The 19,159-nt window shown below is 46.5% G+C and overlaps 1 pseudogene; it reads right to left on the reverse strand.

The window, feature by feature from the left end:
- Positions 1-1,194: 1,194 nt before the first annotated feature.
- On the reverse strand, positions 1,195-2,255 carry LOC147367660 (uncharacterized; annotated as a pseudogene).
- Positions 2,256-19,159: the final 16,904 nt, after the last annotated feature.

Genomic DNA, 19,159 nt, shown 5'->3' on the forward strand with positions numbered 1-19,159 from the left:
GCCTTTGACTGTGTGGGTCACAATAAACTGTGGAAAATTCTGAAAGAGATGGGAATACCAGACCACCTGATCTGCCTCTTGAGAAACCTATATGCAGGTCAGGAAGCAACAATTAGAACTGGACGTGAAACAACAGACTGGCAGCATTTTACTGATGTTTAAAATTTGTGATTCTCTAAGCAATGAGCGCCGAAGAATTGATGCTTTTGAACTGTGGTGCTGGAGAAGACTCTTGAGAGTCCTTGGACTGCAAGAAGATCCAACCAGTCCATCCTAAAGGAGATCAGTCCTGGGTGTTCACTGGAAGGATTGATGCTAAAGCTGAAACTCCAATACTTTGGCTGCCTCAAGCGAAGAGTTGACTCATTGGAAAAGACCCTGATGCTGGGAAGGATTGGGGACAGGGGGAGAAGGGGACGACAGAAGATAAGATGGCTGGATGGCATCACCGACTCGATGGACATGAGTTTGGGTGGACTCCGGGAGTTGGTGATGGACAGGGAGGCCTGGCGTGCTGCGATTCATGGGGTCACAAAGAGTCAGACACAACTGAGCAACTGAACTGAACTGAACTGAAGCAATGTGGCAGAGCTCCAGGTAATGAAGACCTGTGGAGGAAAGACATTTGCAAGTCTGCACGTGGAAAGTTATAATTCTTCTGTTCAGAGGCAATGTTTGCAAAAGTACAAGAAAGCAGGAGCATTTCTCCAAGCAGAGAAACCCATCTGGGGACATGCTGACAATGTCTGGATGTCTTAAGAGTTTTGGACAAGGGGTGGGGGGCAGTTCGGGACACGGCCACTGGTCTTTCTCCCATGCTGCAGTTCGTTAACTGATATCAGACCCACCATGAAGGACCTGTCAGTGGGGGGATACTCAGATCCTAAAGAACACCAGTGAGGTGTGTTGGGGAGGTCTCAGAGAGAGAGGTCTCTGGGATTTCTCAGAGTGGGGGTGAGAGGTCCATGTGTGGGGTCGGTGTGGGTCAGCGTGGGGACTCTTAGTGGGGAAACCTCTGTTGCTGGTCTTTCTGCCCCTCGCGGCAGAAGGACACAGAGACTTGCTGCTTCTTGTTTCTTGTGTCCGTTCTGGTTCATTCCTCTGGATACATGCCTAGGGGGTCTACCTCCCCCATCCCTTATACTCACCTCTTGGTGCCACTGAGAGGACCAGGTGGCAGCCGGCCTCAGGGTCTCAGCTCTCTGTGTTCCCTTCTGCTGAACTCCAGAGGTCACTGTCTGTCCTGGGCCCCAGCTCGTCCCTCAGCCCTGGATAAGCCCTGAGTTCTATGCTCACCCCAGAGGATGGGGCCCAGAGGGCACCTGTCTCTAGGGAAGAAACACAGCACAAGCAGGCCTGTGCCCGCTGCCCCTGCAACCCTGATCCTGGTCCCACCTGTGGGAGTCCTGACAGCCGTGCGGCAGGACTATTCTTCCTGTCGCCTGCATCGGGGCCCCTCCTGGAGCAGGTCTCTCCACTGTGGGAGTGACTGTGACACAGGGCCCCAAGCTGTTCCAGAGAACTGCTCCTATCTCCCCACTTTCCCCTGTGGATGGGTCCAGGGAGGAAAGCTGACAGCATACTTGTTCCCCACAGGTCACCCCCGCCCCCACCCCCCGCCATTGGGTGACACATCCGGTCTGCTAGTCTCTCCCCTCCCCCGCCCCGGGCTCAGGTCAGCAAGGCTGGGGGCAAGTGAGACTTGCTATGACCCCTGCACAGTCCCTGGGCCTGTTAAGTCCCGTCTGTCCTCTGGGAGCCTCCTTGGGCCACACATGTAGGTAGAGGTCACAGACCGCGAGTCTGTCCTGAGCTTCCCGTCCTGTGAAAGCTGATTATTTACACTGTGGAAAAGTGAAGTTTCCATTCTCAGAGGCTCCACTGTCTCTGGGAGCCTGGCCCTCTGTGGAGGAGCTCCAGGTAGCCCCACTCTGTCTGGGCTCTGGGAGCTGGAGTAGGGGGAGACTCTGGGGTGGAGCCACCAGAAAACACTGGACCCCTAACTTCTTTCCTCTGGGCCTGTAGATGGTGGTGGGACACCAGGGGCTCCTTGGTCACTGCACCGTCTACGGACACCTCTGCCACTGCCTCTTTTCCCTTCATCCCACCCCAGGGGCACAGCGTCCCACCCTCAGGCAGTGCGGTGACTGCACACGCAGTGACACCCCTGCTCCTTCCCCAGGGGAGGTGGGTGCTGTGAGCAGGGCTGTCCTCTCCTCTAGGGCCGGGGTGGATGGGCCCTCAGGGGCCTCCATGCTCCACAACACACATTCTCAGAGCTGGGAATGTGGTCCTCATTGTCGCTTCTGCTCCAGAGCATGAGAAAGGCAGAGGAAGGGTGATGCTCCTGGTTCATCTCAATTCAGCTCCATCAGGGAGAGAAGGGGCTTCCAGGACACTGTCATCTAATCCCACCAAGATGTGGGGATGAGGTTTCTCCCACCTCTGGACTTGGGGCCAGCACTGCCCCTAAACTCCCTGCCTTATTCTGACATGTAAACTTGTCTCTGCCACTTTCTGGGGTCTGAGGGGAATTTCAGCCTCTGCAAACCCCTCTGCTCTATAGTCCCACAAGCTCAAGGTAGAGAGGGAGGTAGAGAGGACTGAGTCGGATCCTAAAAAGTGGGAGGTCTTTAGGTTTAGTTCACCTTGACATGTACTGAATGCTTTCGCTTGTTTCTGCAATGCTTCGATCATGGAAACTGAAGGTGCAGTGAGGAAACGGGGTGGCGGTGAGCATCCACGCCGGGGTCACACCCTCCCTCCGTGGCCCCGTCCCATCTGGGAAACAAAGCAGGCACCTGGGAAGAGTGGACCCTGCTCCCTTCCCTTCCCCTCAGCAGGGTACAGACCACCAATTCTCATGAGAAAAAACATTTCTTTCAGGAAACAATAAAATTTGTGGTAGGAAGAAGTCATTAGGACACAGAAGATGTGTTAACATGAAAGAAAAAGTTTTTCTCTGCACGATATGCAATTTCTTTTTTCTTGGAGAAGAGTTTTCCTACCAGGAAATCTGTGACAAGCATGTTCTGATTGACCAGAAGAGGTATATTTCTGAAGGAAACAGTGCCTTAGATAGTGCATCGCCTGGGACACTTGTTACTCTTGATCCATGCTGGAAGGCTCTCACAAGGGGAGATGAACACACATCCTTCTACTGCGTTAGCTTGGACCCTCTTACCTTACCTTTTTGTTTGGAACACAGTCCTTTGTTTCTTTGATTTCCTTCACTGTCTGTTGGTTTTAAACATTAGAAAAGACAGCCACCTTTCCCAGTCTTGACAGAGTGGTTTCACACAGAAGATGAAACTTATTAATCAGCTCACCCTGGGTTCTTGATTGCCTCTCAAATCTTTGACTGTTTAAGCCACACTCTTTGTCCATGGTACTTCTCAGTCACTGAGGATGTTCAAGGGCCCATCAGCGTCCCAAAGGGGAGGATCACATCAGGACCTGGAGATAGGCTGATTGGAAGCTGGCAAAGTATGTAGTTAAGGCCCTTCCAGTGATATACTGAAAAACTGACATTTTTGCCTGTTCCTTCTGTGCTTGTATAGTTGTGAGGAAGAAGGAGGGGCTGTCCTGTGCCCATTCAGAACTACTACTTCATTTGCTCCGGTTCTGTGGGACTTATGAAAGCAAACCCCACTGGCTGTCAAAAAATCCAGTGGCCTGTGACGTGGGCAGTAGCCGAAAAAGCTGGGGAATACGTGTACAAGCTTCTTGTAAGAGATACTAGCAACTTCAAGTAGGCTTGAGGAAGAGGGCAAAGGGTAGGACACAGGCTCTTGGAATTTTGGGGAGGCTCTGATTCAGCCCATAGAAGGATGCTAAATTGGAAACTTGATACTTGCAGTGAATTTTAAAATACGCAAATAGACCCTTTTCAGGAAAAGACTAAAAGATGTGTATTTCTGTTTGCTCCTTCTGCTCCTGAGTCCCAGGAGGACAGCCAGTGAAAACTACTTCTTTGTTTGCTACTGTCCTATGGGACCAGTGAATGCAAACCCTGGTGGCTATCTGAGCCAGGTAATCCAAGGACCCACCCCTCAGCAGCAGCCACTGAAGCTAGGACATAGACCTGTGCCCAAGCTTTGTCCAGAGACGTAACATGATTGGAGTCAATTAGAGGGATAAGCTGGAGGAGACCAATTTGGGTTCTTTAATCATACTTAAATAAGTGCTTTGAATTCTAAGTTTGAAAAATATATCTGAGACTAAAGACAATTTTTACTAATTTATTTCCACCCTAGTATGAACACATTTTCCTGCTTCTTTTTATGTCTTATAACTTACTATTAAACACTAGACATTTTAGATAATTTACCATAGATATCTCTGCCCAAATATTTTGCTTGTTTTAATTATTATTCTAAAGTTTCCAGACACAATGCCTTTTTTTCTCCTTTTTTAGTATATTTACTTATGTTTCTTTTTTTTCTTCCAGTTTTATTGGGATATAATGGACATACAGCACTGTATAAGTTTAAGGTGATTACACTTACATACATCATGAAATGATTACGATAAAAGTTTAGTGAACATTCTTACCTCATGTGTTACATATAACTAGAGAAACAAAAAACTTTTTGTGTGATGAGAACTCTTAAGATTTACTCTGTTAAAACTTTTATATATAAAATATATCAGTGTTACTTATATTTATTTGTAAGGTTTAACTATTTCAACTTGTTTTATACTTCATAACTTTGTAAATTTCAAATAATTGTTTCAGTCCCTGTAGCTGAATACAGTTAAGATTAACATAAAGTTTAAAATTTTTCTTTAATGTTTTCAAAATTCACACGGCTAAGTATGAGACAAATTTAAGTTCTGTGCCTGGGTGAGGCAAGGCATAAACATACTATGTGGGAAACTTGGAATTACAGTCAAGGGCATCGTGGGAATAAAAATTCCTGGGATTAACCAAAACTACAGGGACAACTCCAGATTTTTCAGAGCAACTGACGGGGCTCAAGTGGAGATCTCAAAGGAATCATGTATTGTCTGAGTTCCAAGTGGAATTAATTGAAACTTGACTTATGTCTCTCTAACAGGATGAAAAGGTAGGATGGGAAGGCTCAGAGAAGGAGATGGATGGAGCTGTGGGTCTGGATGGTTAGAGAGGGGCGGTGGTCCAGCCCCGCCCTCCAGTACTCCCTCCCACTTCAGGAGCCCACTGTGACCAGACCACAGCTCTGTGACAGGGACCTCGGACTTGAGTCCCCGGTGCACACCCTGTGCTTAACTGCCTGAGGGCAGCAGTGTGATTCAGATGCTGGAGAATCCTCTGTTCTCTGAAAAGCACTTTTGATAACTCGGCTGAACTCCAGTTCTACTTTGGAGGTGATTAATGATTGATCAGGAGGGTAAGGAACCCTTGGCCCAGACTCACAAACACATGATTCCCTCTTCTTGTGTATTATTATTTCCATTTTCTTTTTTTTTTAATTTATTTATTTTTTATTGAAGAATAAAAATTCTTTACAGAATTTTGCTATTTTCTTTCAAACCTCAACATGAATTAGCCATGGATATACATATATCTCCTCCCTTGTAAACATCCCTCCCATTTCCCTCCCCATCCCACCCGTCTAGGTTGATACAGAGCCCCTGTGTGAGTTTCCTGAGCCATACAGCAAATTCCCATTGGCTATCTATTTTACATACGTATTTCCATTTTCTGAATCAACTAGGGAGACTCCTGGGATGGAAAAGAACACGATAACTTTCTCAAGGAAGAACAGAACATCATCCCTCTAGGGACAAACCAGGCTGGGCAGGGGATACAATGAACACTAGGATTTCTATCCAAAGTTATCAGACCAGTTGACCAGCTGTAGCAGAGGGCTCCAGGACTAGTCCCCAACATAGTGACCAGAGTCTGAGGACTGGATACTGAGTTCACTCTCAGCCAGAGGAGAGGCCCTTGAGCATCTGTTCACCAGACCTGACCAGGTATCTCAGACCAGGACTAATCTGAGGGCACTGCTGAGGCCCCCAGAGCCTCAGAGCAGGGGCTGGAGGAGGGCCTGGTCTCAGGAAGCAGAGACCTACCGGATGGAGCTCGGATTCACCCACAGGTCTGAGAATGCGTGCGTTTCTTGAGCAGAGAAATAGTGACAAAAGAAATTCAGGGTGAATCTCACACTGAAAATCCTTTATATTCTTCAAAGAAGGAAAACAGAAAACACTTTTATCTTCTTTAAAAATGAGTGAAAGGAAGGAAAACCCACAGAGCTGTTAGTAAAACATAGGAAGTCATATTATGTATGGCCTCTGAGTTATGCTTGTCTCGAGAGGGGAGAGTGAGACTTGGTCCCAGGTCCTCATTTTTTTCTCTCTCAGCATCAAATGGAGCTGAGGGGAAGAAGCAGGAGCAGGAAAAGAAACAGAGCTTTGAAAGGCGAGTTCTGCCATTCAACCCTGTGTGCCCCAAACATTAGCCCCCTCCTCTCCCTACCCTGAGGGCCCAGGTCCATGGACTCCGAGGAGGCCAGTGGCAGTACCTGTCACTCAGGAAACAGAAGCCTCAGGGAGACTCCTGGGATGAAGAGCAGAACACAGATACTTCTGAGATTCCACGTGGAGAAGGAAGCCGCGAGGGGCCTGGAAAAGGGTGTGGTGAGCAGGAGCCTGTGGGCAGCATTGAACCAATAGCGCCTGGATTGGGAGGTGGGACTCCAGGTCCAGCTATGGACAAATTGTTGCAGTTGTTTTTTAACTGGAGTACGATTACTTTACAATGTTGTGTTAGTTTCTGCTGTACAATGAAGTGAATCAGCTGTATATATACATACAGACCCTCCCACTTGGACCTCTCTCTCACTCCATCCCCATCATACCCACCTAAGTCACCACAGAGCATTGAACTGAGCTCTCTGTGCTCTATGCAGGTCCCCACTATCTATCTATTCTGCACATGGCAGTGTATTTACATCAAACCTAATCTCCCAATTCACCCCACCCTCCCCTTCACCACCCTTTGTGTCCACATGGCTCATTCTCTAGTTCTGCATCTGTATCCCTGCCCTGGAACTAGATTCATCTGTAACATTTTTTCTAGACTGCTGCTGCTGCTGCTAAGTCGCTTCAGTGGAGTCCGACTCTGTGCGACCCAGTAGACGGCAGCCCACCAGGCTCCCCCGTCCCTGGGATTCTCTAGGCAAGAACACTGGAGTGGGTTGCCATTTCCCTCTCCAATGCATGAAAGTGAAAAGTAAAAGTGAAAAAGCCATGTCCGACTCTAGCGACCCCATGGACTGCAGCCTAGCAGGCTCCTCCGTCCATGGGATTTTCCAGGCAAAAGTACTGGAGTTTTCTAGACTGGCCATCATCAAAAAATCTACAAATAATAAGTGAAGAAGAAAGTGTGGGAAAAAAGGGAACCCTTTTGCACTGTTGGTGGGAACGTAAAGTGATACAGCCACTTCGGAGAACAGCATGCTAAGTTGCTTCAGTCGTGTCCATGAACACCTCCCACGAATCTCTTGTCCTCAAATCCTTACATTCAACAAGAGTTGGAAGCACATAGAATAAGGTTTCAAGTGATCTTTCCAGGTGGCACTAGTGGTGAAGAACCCACCTGCCAATGCAGGAAACATAAGACGTAGGTTCAATCCCTGGGCCAGAAAGATCCCCTGGAGGAGGAAATAGCAACCCACTCCAGTATTCTTCCTTGGAGAATCCTCATGGATAGAAGAGTCTGGCAGGCTACAGTCCATGGGGTCGCAAAGAGTCAGACACAACTGAAGCGACTTAAGCACACACAGGTGAGGTACAGGTGGGGTGTACCTCTAGAGTTTTAAGTTCATACTTAGCTTAAAGGTGAAAAAGGCTCAAGTCCACCTTGAAAGTCACCTGTGACTCTGGGGACCACTCAAAATCCCAGTTAACCAAGATCTTGGAAAAGCCCCTCCAGGCTCATCTGGGAGAGAAAGTGATAACAACAAGGGCAGTTTCCCCTCTGAAGAGTCTCTTTCCTGCCCCCTCACAGGTGAGTGAAGAAACCCCAGGGCCCCTGGGAGGACCCCCACCTGGTGACATCCATAGGCCCTCAGAGGTCCCTCTGACTGGACAGGAAGACAAGCCACCTTCACAGGCCCCCTCATACAACTCTGTGGGCAGAATCTGTGACATGAGTCTGTTGTGGGGACTGACAAAGGCAGCCTGGAGCCCAGTCCAAGTCCGGCATTGGCTAGGAATGAACCACAGGAAGAAGCTGGGGGGCAGGCCTCCCCAGACACCTGCTCTATCATGACAGTCATAGACCTCGACACATGGTCCCAATCTTCCAGGGTCCAAGAGGTCATGGAGGGGGACCCTTCTTGGAAAAGTACTTTCAAACCTAGTGTGCTGATTAAATTCCAAATCTGCAATATGGATCTGAGGAGATCGTGGTCCCGAAGGCCCATAAAAGCCCCTCGTTGAACAGAGTCCACAGCCCCAAGTCCAGAAGATCTACACTTTGAGGCCCAGTGTTGCAAGCCTGAGTTCCAAGGGTTCAGAGACCGGCAGAAACAGGCTCAAGGCTGCGTCACTACTTGCTCCTTCAAGATGGCGCCACCAAGACGTTTCTCAGACTGTTACTCAGATGTTTTCATTGCCCCAGACATCTTGGTTTCTCAGGAATCTCTGTCTAGCTTCCAGCCCTTGTCCTGTGGAGACTCATCCAATTCCCAGAAGCTCCATGACCTTGAGTGGAGGGAGTAGGCACGGCCAGCAGGAGGCCCCAAGACAACAGCCCAAATATAAGAGCCTGAGCAAGATGTTTGTCCCCACTGCCGGGAGACTCACAGGAGGCCCAAACTAGGACAGCATAAAAGGGCTGGCAGTACGGAGGGCCGACCAGGCCAGCTCGATAGCAGGACTGCTGAGGTCCAGGCTCTTGGGACAGCTGTGGGCCGGATCCTAAGGGAGAAGGTGGCACTTCACTGTGGACCTCGTGCCTCCAAGTTTAACTGGTTCAAAGGAAAACTCTGGGCCCTATTAGTTCTACGTTACTACTACCACAGGTTTCTCTCTACCAAGTTAAGAGTGAGGCAATATACATGCCGGGATGACCAAGCTACCCCATGGGTCATGGCTGCCCTAGAAAGAGTAAGTGGACCAGCCCCAGGGACAGCAGGTGGACCTTCCCACCCCCACCAGGCAGAACCTTCATCATGGATCAAGAGTGACAAGTGTCCCAGGCCATCCTCTCCACTGTCCAAGGTACTGCCTCTTTCAGAAATAAACCTCTTTTGGTCAATCAGAACATGCCTGTCACAGCTTTCCTTGTAGAAAAACTCATCTCCAAGAAAAAAATGCATAGTATGCCATGCAGCTAAAACCTTTTTTCTCTCAGGTTAGCACATCCTCTGTGTGCTAATGGCTTCTTCCTACCACAAAGTTTACTGTTTCCTGAAATAAATGTTTTTTCTCATGAACAATGGTGGCCTCTCTGCACCCTGCAGAGGGGAAGGGAAGGGGTCAGGGTTCACTCTTCTCAGGTGCCTGCTTTGTCTTCCAGATTGGACAGGGACACGTAGGGAGGGTGACCCCAGTGTGGATACTCACCATCACCCCAATTCCCTCATTGCACCCCATTTTCCACAATACCAGCATTACGGAAACAAGCAACAGCATTCAGGACATGCCAAGGTGAACTAAACCTAAAAACCACTCCTTCTCAGGATCCAGCTCAGTCCTCTCCTGCTCTCTCTCTACTTTGAACTTGTGCGGCTGTGGGTGGGGGTTGGGTTGCAGAGGCTGAAATTCCCCTCAGGTTCAGAAGGTGTCAGAGAGAACTTCTCATGTCAGAATAAGGACAGGAGCTTGGGAGCAGTGCTGGCCCCTAGTGAGAAGTGGGAGAAACGTTGTCCATGTGTCATGGTGGGATAGATGACACTGCCCTGGAAGTCCCTCCTCTCCCAGACAGAACTGGAATGAGATGAACCAGGAGCATCACCCTCCCTCTGCCTTTCTCATGCTCTGGAGCAGAGGCGAGGATGAGGAGCACATTCCCAGCTCTGAGGGTGTGCAGTGTAAAGCATGGAGGCCCCCAAGGGCTGGTCCACCCTGCCCGAGAGGAGAGGACAGCCCTGTTCACAGTGCCCACCTCCCCTGCGGAAGAAGCAGGGGTGTCACTGCGTGTGCAGTCACCTCACTGCTTGAGGGTGGGACGCTGTGCCCCTAGGGTGGGATGCACGGGAAGGAGGCAGGTGGCAGAGGTGTCCATAGATGGTGCAGTGACCAAGGGATCCCTGGCGTCCCACCACTGTCTACAGGCCCAGAGGAAAGAACTTAGAGGCCTGGTGGCTCCTGGTGGCCCCACCCCAGAGTCTCCCCCTACTCCAGCTCTCAGAGCCCAGACAGAGAGAGAACACCTAGAGCTCTCCACAGAGGGCCAGGCTCCCAGAGACAGCGGAGCCTCTGAGCAGGGAAGCTTTCACAGGACTCGGAGCTTGGGACAGACTCATGGTCTGTGATCCAAGGAGACTCTTAGGGAACATGTGGGACTCAACAGGCCCAGGGACTATGCTGGCATCACAGCAAGTGTCAACTACTATCAGCGTGTCAGAACCCCAACTTGTAGGACCAGAACCCGGGAGCGGAGGGCAGCGGCATGGGCCTGCTTGTGCTGCAGTTTCTCCCTGGAGCCTGGTCCCTCCTCTGGTCCCCATCGTCCAGCGTGGGCCTAGCAGTGGGGGCTCAGGGCACAGAGTGGCCTCCAGAGCTCAGAAGAGTGGGGCACAGAGTGGGGACCTCGAGCCTGGCTGCTGCTTGGTTCTCTTAGGGGCACCAAGAGGTGAGTGCTGGGGCGCCCCATCGTCTCCTGTCTGGAGGAGTGACACAGAAGGGATATTGACAGAAAAGCAAGAAACCAGGAGGGGAAAAATCCCTGTGCCCTTCTCCTGCCCTAAAGTGCAGAAAGGACACCAATGTAGGGCCCCCCACTGTGTGTCTCCACATGGAAACACAGTGTCCCACACAGGGATCTCCCACAAACCCACACTGACTCCACAACACTGACCCCACACATAAACTCCCCCTAGTCCCACACAGAGACCTCCCACAGATAAAAAGTGACCCCACACAGAGACCTCAGACAAACCCACACTGATCTCCCATAGGGACCCCACTAGCCCCTCACAGAGGCCTGGCACAGAGCCACAATGACCCCACAAAAGGGCCTCTCACAGACCCATACGAGTAATCTCCCAGTGACCTCTCAAATCTGTCTCTGAGACCTCCCACACAGACCTCACAGGCGTTCCTTAGAATCTGAGTATCCACTCACTGACAGGGCCTTCACGGTAGGTCTGACGTTAACAAACCTTGTGCATTGGTGTTCGGAATGTAAATTTGTACAACTAATATTTAAAACACTGTGGAGATGCTTCAAAAAATAAAATTAGAATACTATGTGATCCAGCAATTTCACTTCTGGTCATTTAGCAAAAAGAAACAAACATTTTTATCTGAAAAAGTTATCAGTGCTTTTCTATGTTCTCTGAAACATTAATCACAAAATAATGGTACAGAAAGAAACTTCCTGTTTGTGGTAGATAAATGGATAAAGAAAGGTGATACACACACATACATAACATACAAAATGAGATATTATTCAGCCTTAACAAAAGTTAACCCTGACATTTTCAAGAACACTGAATGAACTTGGAGAACATTATGCTAACTGAAATAAGCCTGACAGTATCACTTACATGTGGAATCTAAAAGAAAAAAAAAAAAAGGAATCATAGAACAGAGTAGAAATTGTTGTCTGCAGCTGGTTGTGGGGGAAATGAGAACAGGTTGGTAAATGGACACAAATTTTTCATTATAAAATGAGAAACAAAATGAAGGAATAAGACCTGAGGAGCTAACGCACAACATGATGTCATTAGCAGGCGGGTTCTTTACCACTAGTGCCACCTGAGAAGCCCCTGAATGTGCAACCTGGGTTGCTATCACACATGTAAATTTTTAAATTGGGTGATTGGTCTGATTTAATAAAATGTATCTGAAAAAAAAATTAATGAAGCCCTTCCCCTCGGCTGCTCCTTCTGGGTAGAGCATGACTGATCAGCATGGACTTTGGACTTAACAAAGCTCCTCCTAGATGCCTGTGGGCTTCGAGACCAAACAGCTACTCTCCACACCTACTACATTCCCCTAGCACATCAAATCCTGGTCACTTAGTGGGCTTTGTTACAAACAGAAGCCCTCATGGGATGAAGATTATTCTCTGGCAAACTCACATCCCTATTATATCATGGATAAGGGATTCCTCCTAAGAGTGACCCAGCATGGCCACAAATGCCTCTGGGCTAAAACAGAAATAGTACCATTATGAACAGGCTAAACCTGACATGGTAAGGAAAGACTCCCAAAGTCATTCTCTGAAGCTACCATCATCCTGATACTAAAACCAGACAAAGATGCTACCAAAGAGAAAATTACAGGCCAATATCTTTTATGAATATAGATGCAAGAATCCTCAACAAAATACTAGCAAACCAAGTCCAACGACACTTAAAAAGGATCCTATACCATAATCAAGTTTGATAAATCTCAGGGTCATAAGGATGGCTCAATATATGCAAAACATTTAATCTGTTACATCACAACAAATAACAAAAATCACATGATCATTTAAACAGATGCATAAAAAGCATTTGATAAAATTCAACATCCATTCATGACACAAATTCTCACCAAAGTGGATATAGAAGGAACATATCTCAGCATAATAAAAGTTATTTATGACAAATGCCCAGCCAACATAATACTCAATGGTGAAAAGCTGAAAGCTTTCCCACTAAATTCTGGAACAAGTCAAGGATGCCTACTACACTACTTCTATTCAACATAGTATTGAAAATCCTATCCACAGAAATCAGACAAAAAAATAAAAATAAAAGGTATCCATTTTGGAAGGGAAGAGATAAAACTGTCATGTACAGATGACATAATACTCTATAGAAAACCCTAAAGTCTCCGCACAAAAACAATTAGAATTGATAAATGAATTCAGCAAGGTAGCAGGATACAAGATTAATATACAGAAATCTGCTGGATTTCTTTACACTAATAATGAAATATTAAAGAAAGTAAAAAAAAAATTTCTGTTTAAAATTATGTCAAAAAAAATAAAATGCCTAGGAATCAACCTGATAAGGACATGAAAGATTTACACACTGAGAACTATAAAAACACTGACAAAGGCAAATGAAGATTATTCAAGGAAATGGAAAGATATCCTATGCTCTGTGGTTAGAAGAATTAATATTGTTGAAATGGTAATGCTATCCAAAACAATCTGCAGATTTAATGCAATCCCTATCAAATTACCCACGATATTTTTTTTTTCCCCCACAGAACTGCAGTGACTAATCCTGGGCTTCCATGGTGGCTCAGTGGTAAAGAATCTGCCTAACAATGCAGGAGATGCAGGTTTGACTCCTGGGTTGGGAAGATCCCCTGGAGAAGGAAATGGCAACCCACTCCAATATTCTTACCTGGGAAATCCCATGGACAGAGGAGCCTGATGGGCTGGACAGGACTTAGCAAATAGACAACAAAAATAAATAATCCTAAAATTTATATGGACCCACAAAAGACTCAGAAAAAGAACAAAGCTAGAGGCATAATGCTCCCACACTTCAGACAATACTACAAAGCTACATTAATCGAAAGAGTGCAATATTGGCAGAAAAATAGACATACGGATCAATAGAACAGAATGGAGAGCCCAGAAATAACCCCACATTCCCACAGTCAATTGATCTTTGACAGAAGAGGCAAGAATATGCAATGGACCAAAGACCATCTCTTCCACAACTGGTACTGGAAAAGTTGGACAGTCACAAGCAAATCAATGGACACTCCCTCACAACATACACAAAAGTGAACTCAAAATGTCCTAAAGCCTTAAATATAAGACATGAAACCATAAAACTTCTATAAGGGAATATAAGCAAAACATTCTTTGACGTAATTGTAGCAATATTTTCTCAGGTCATTCTCCAAGGCATAAAAGATAAAAGCAAAAATAAAACAAATGGGACCTAATCAAAATCACAAAATTTTGCACAACAAAGGAAACCATAAACAAAATGCAAAGACAATCTACAGTTGGGAGAAAATATCTCGAAATGATACAACCAACAAGGGCTTAATTTTCAAAATATACAAACAGCTTATATAGCTCAGTATCAAAAAAAAGCAACCAAATCAAAAAATGAGCAGAGGACCTAAATGAACATTTCTCCAAAGAAGACATACAGATGACCAACAGGCACATGAAAATATGCTCAACACAACTAATTATTCAGTTCAGTTCAGTTCAGTTGCTCAGTCATGTCCGACTCTTTGCGATCCCATGAATTGCAGCACGCCAGGCCTCCCTGTCTATCACCAACTCCTGGAGTTCACTCAAACTCATGTCCATCGAGTAGGTGATGCCATCCAGCCATCTCATCTTTAATTATTAGAGAAATGCAAATCAGAGCTTCAATCACTTCACACTGGTCAGAATGGTTACCAACAAAAAGTCTACAAATAATAAATACTGGAGAAGGTATGAAGAAAAGGGAACCCTCCTACACTATTGGCAGGGAATGTAAATTGTTGCAGCCACTATAGAGAACAGTATGAAAGTTCCTTAATAACCCAAAATAGAGTAACCAACCATATGATCCTGCAATCCCACTCCTGGGCACATACCTAGAAAAGATGAAAACTCTAACCTGAAAAGATACATGCACCCTGATGTTGACTCCCGACAGTGCAAGCATACCCTTATCAGGGCCCTATTAGACCCCTTGGCCACTCAGTTCCCCTCGTCAGTGGCTCCCTGGCAGAGCCACTATGTTGGGAGCCTCTGAGATGGCTCCCCTCACCTGAGACAACACTGGAGATGCAATGCTATAGCCCACAAAAGTGCAGGACATAACAGTCTGAGAGAAGACAACATGGATGGATTGGGACATGAGGATTCATGCTATAACACCCCAGCCCATGACATGACTGGACACAACTTCATCCTGAATGCTGCCTCCACAACCTTCCACTGTACCCAAGATGACATCAAGGGACACAAGCACTGGGACTTGGTTGCTAAATTGAATGTTTGCTTATCTAAATACCCTGCCAATGACACTTCAAATAGCATTTTGCAGAGCTAACTATATGTCTACACCAAGGCCTCCTTGCTTGCTTACTGTATATAACACTTGCTGCTTGAGTGTGAGATGGTTGCTACGATTGTCAGGCTGCTCTCTGCTATGCCTTTGAGTTTTGGAAAACCAAGGTATGTGCTGAGTCTCATAACCTTTTTTACACCCTGAACTTAGAATTCTTGCTCCAAGTTCAGTTTTACTTTTCCTGGGACACCTTTTAAAGTAGCCACTTACAGTTGAGCCCACCAAAGTTTAGTGACCTCCACCCCAAACACCTAATAATTAATAGATGCATGCTACCCTGCTTTCTACCTCTTGCTGGCTCATAACCTGGGCAGAGGATTGCCTTTCAAAGCTCCTTGCCCAACCCAACCCCCACTATCCCCCAGTTCCAGGGTCTGACACTAATAACTCTTGTGACTTTACCTCCTTTGTGTGTATGTACTGAAACTATGCCTTCAATCAAAACAACACTTAGGGCTTTCATTTCCTGAACATGGGAGCTTGGGTGCTGAGGGAGCTGCTTGCCAGTTCCTTGTGGGGCTTGTGCCTCCTCACTCAGCAGGTCATAATCTACATATTCTTAATGTAACACACCAGATATCGCCCTGCGAACACACCTCACCCCAACATACAAGGGGCCATTCCAACTTCCCTCAAACATAAGCACAACCCTCCACACTCCCTGACTTCACACATACAAACCATGTTTATGCACATAAACACAGCCCCAACACACACACACAATTTCCACCACCCTAAAGACACAACCAGAGAAGGCAATGGCAACCCACTCCAGTGTTCTTGCCTGGAGAATCCCAGGGATGGGGGAACCTGGTGGGCTGCCGTCTATGGGGTCGTACAGAGTCAGACACGACTGAAGCGACTTAGCAGCAGCAGCAGCAGCAGCAAAGACACACCCACACTCAGAATCCCTGTAAAGAAACAGCTGCAAGCTGTAAAGGGGATGAATTTGGTGACATGGACGTGGGCCACCTGGATTTCTCTTCAGGAAAGGCCTTGTGTCCTGAATTGATGAGGGTATAGTTGGGAGGCAGTGTCAGCTCCCAATTCCTTCAGGGACTGCTGAACTAGAGAACTGCCTTGCCTAACAGTCATTCCCCTTCCAGGAAAGTTCATATCTGATGGACTGATGGAGGCAGAGTTAGAAATGCCTGGCCCACTCCTTCCAACTGACCACCTCTCTGAAGAGACAGTCTGGCTCCTCAGGTCCCATGGGGTAGGGGGAAGATGTTTTGGAGTTTGAGTCACTGTTCAACAGCCCCTCTGCCCAATCCTTTTTGTTTCTACTCCTCACAGGTGTTGCTTGGTAAATATACTGTTCCCTAAACTCTTTCTCTGATTCTGTGTTCCAAAAAATCCAAACTATGACAACCATCATCATTTCTTCATTCCATTATTCATCAGGCATCAATGAACACGGCAAAGACCGCTCTTATAGATTTACAGTATGTGGACGAAATAGACAGGAAACACATAGCTCCATCATAAACATGCAGGGTATTAGAAGATATCCAGTTAGCAACTGAATTAAGGGTGCTTGATCTACCTGGCTCTGCAGGTAGTAGTAGAAAGTGAAAATGTTAGTAGCTCGGTCACGTCCAACTCTTTGCAACCCCATGGACTGTAGCCCGCCAGGCTCCTCTGTCCATGGGATTCTCCAGGCAAGAATACTAGAGAGGGTTGCCATTTCCTTCTCCAGGGGATCTTCCCAACCCAGGAACTGAACCCAGCTCTCCTGCATTGCAGGCAGATTCTTTACCATTTGAGCCACTAGGGAAGCCCATGGTAGTAGTGGGGGAGGGTACAAAGAGACTTGTGAGCTATTCAGAAACGGCCTTTCTGGTTAGGTTTCTGGGAGGGCCTGAACTTTCTTCCTTACATACATGCAGTTCTAATCTGGGTACACCATGCTTATTGTTTAAAGTATGGGAGAGCTACAGGAAGAACGTGGACCCCTGCCCTCCAAGATAACACTCCCTCTATTAGGGAGTGTTACTTGCAGCCACAGGAAGTGAGTCTGGCCATGGAGTGAGGGGGAGAGGACCAACATGTGTACAAGCTGAGAAAGATCTAGCAATTTGGCCCTAAAAATGACTCTAAACTCTTCAAAAACTTTTGGGGTTCCTCCTTAGGTTTAGAGAATTCTTTGCCTAGAGCTCTCAGTTCAGTCTTTAACTAAGGGAGAGAAGATATCTGAGGAGGTTTGCCTACAACCTCAGTTAGTTTTATTTTAAATAGCAATTGTTGAATATTCTCTTTGGAATAGAAAAGTAGTTCAGTCAAAAAGTTAATAAAACATTAAGTCAGTCACTCAGTCATGTTTGACTCTTTGTGACCCCATGGACTGTATCCCACCAGGCTCCTCTATCCATGGGATTCTCCTAGGCAAGAATAGTGGAGTGGGTTGCCATTGCCTTCTCCAGGGGATCTGTCTGACCCAGGGATTGAACCCAGGTCTCCCACATCGCAGGCGGATTCTTTACCGTCTGAGCCACCAGGGATTGGAAAAGGATATGGTAGAATAGTAGGACTTGAGTCCACAGTCATAGCTGTCCTATGATCTTCTGTTTCAGGTAACTTTATCTCTTTAATTTTTCATTAGCTTTTTGTACTGAGTTTTTAAATGAAGATATTTTGGAATCTTGAAGGCTTGAAAGTTTTCACATACCCATTAAAGTAGGCATCTCATTCTCCCTGTTCAAATGGGATCCTTTGCTCTAGTGTTTTCCTTAAATGAACAATCTTGTCTGATTGGAACACACCCCACAACGGCCACTGTAATTCTAGACCAATATCACTAAAATTTTGCCATCCTTCTAGGTCTCTACAGCCTCCAGGACTACAGTTCTTAAATATAAAATAAGCAAGTGTGCCAGAAGGTAGCATAACAAATTGTGATAAAGGCTCCCATTTCCTTAGCTAGTCTTTGTCAACCCGAAACAAGGCAAATATACCTGGGCCTTAATATATGAGCAGTAACCAAGAGATGCTGCTATGTCTCAGCCAAAAGAAGGCCTGGCCTGTACCACCACCAATTCCCAGGGAATGTTGGAATGGGGGAAATGGTCAAACTAGCAAATTCCAAGAAATTGGGACTACAAACTAATTCCAAACAAAAAGGAGAACTATGGCTGTCACCAATAGTTCCCAGCATGGAATCTGGGGGCCAATGCTGATTCCAAACAGATGGGAAAGTACAGACTAAACTGTCAGCAGTTTCCAGGGAACGGAATTAGGGGCTAGGATTTACTACTCAAAAATAGATTGGCAATAACCAAGAGATATTACTGTGCCCTGGCAATTTTGATCTGAAAGGCTAGGGGTTTGGCCTTAGGAAGAATCCCCTACCAGCCAAGCTGACCTGCCCTGTAAAGGAAAGCCATCAGACTGGGAGCACAGATGCAAAGAGAATGGAGCTCAAACCAAGAGAAGCTTACCAACAACCTCCAGGAATGGCAAGAAAGACAGTGAATTCAAAGGATTTCTAGACATCACACCTGTTTCTCCTTGTCCCCAGGTATCATTCCATCACTGCCACTAATATATTAAAAAAGCAATATTTAACTGAGTAAATTGGAAGATTTACTCTGAATTTGTAACATACTGACTCTAGTAAATGATTCATGAATCAGATGGCATCTCGTGGAAGACAAGGAGATACTCCAAGGGGCTGCACATCATGGAATGCTCTTAAAATAAGAAAGGTAGGACAAGGAAAGGAAGTGATGAAAGTTCCAGTGGGGAAAAGTGGCTTCTGATGGCAAAATTTTCTATTAGCTGAGTTTGTTGTTGGCCAAAAAGGAAATCTTCCCTCCTCCAGCTGGGGTAGTAATGTAGCCGCACTTCCTGTTTGTGATTGCAATGTATCAGTCTTCCTGCTGGGATGAGTAATGACCTCTTCCTGCTAGGGTATTTGATGATGAGTGACAGGAAATGGTAGCTCCCTCTACAGGCCTTCCAGACTCCAG

Source organism: Bos grunniens, chromosome 8, assembly GCF_055505025.1.
Source record: "Bos grunniens cultivar Pamir isolate PY7600 chromosome 8, Bosgru_T2T1.0, whole genome shotgun sequence".
Taxonomy (NCBI): domain Eukaryota; kingdom Metazoa; phylum Chordata; class Mammalia; order Artiodactyla; family Bovidae; genus Bos; species Bos grunniens.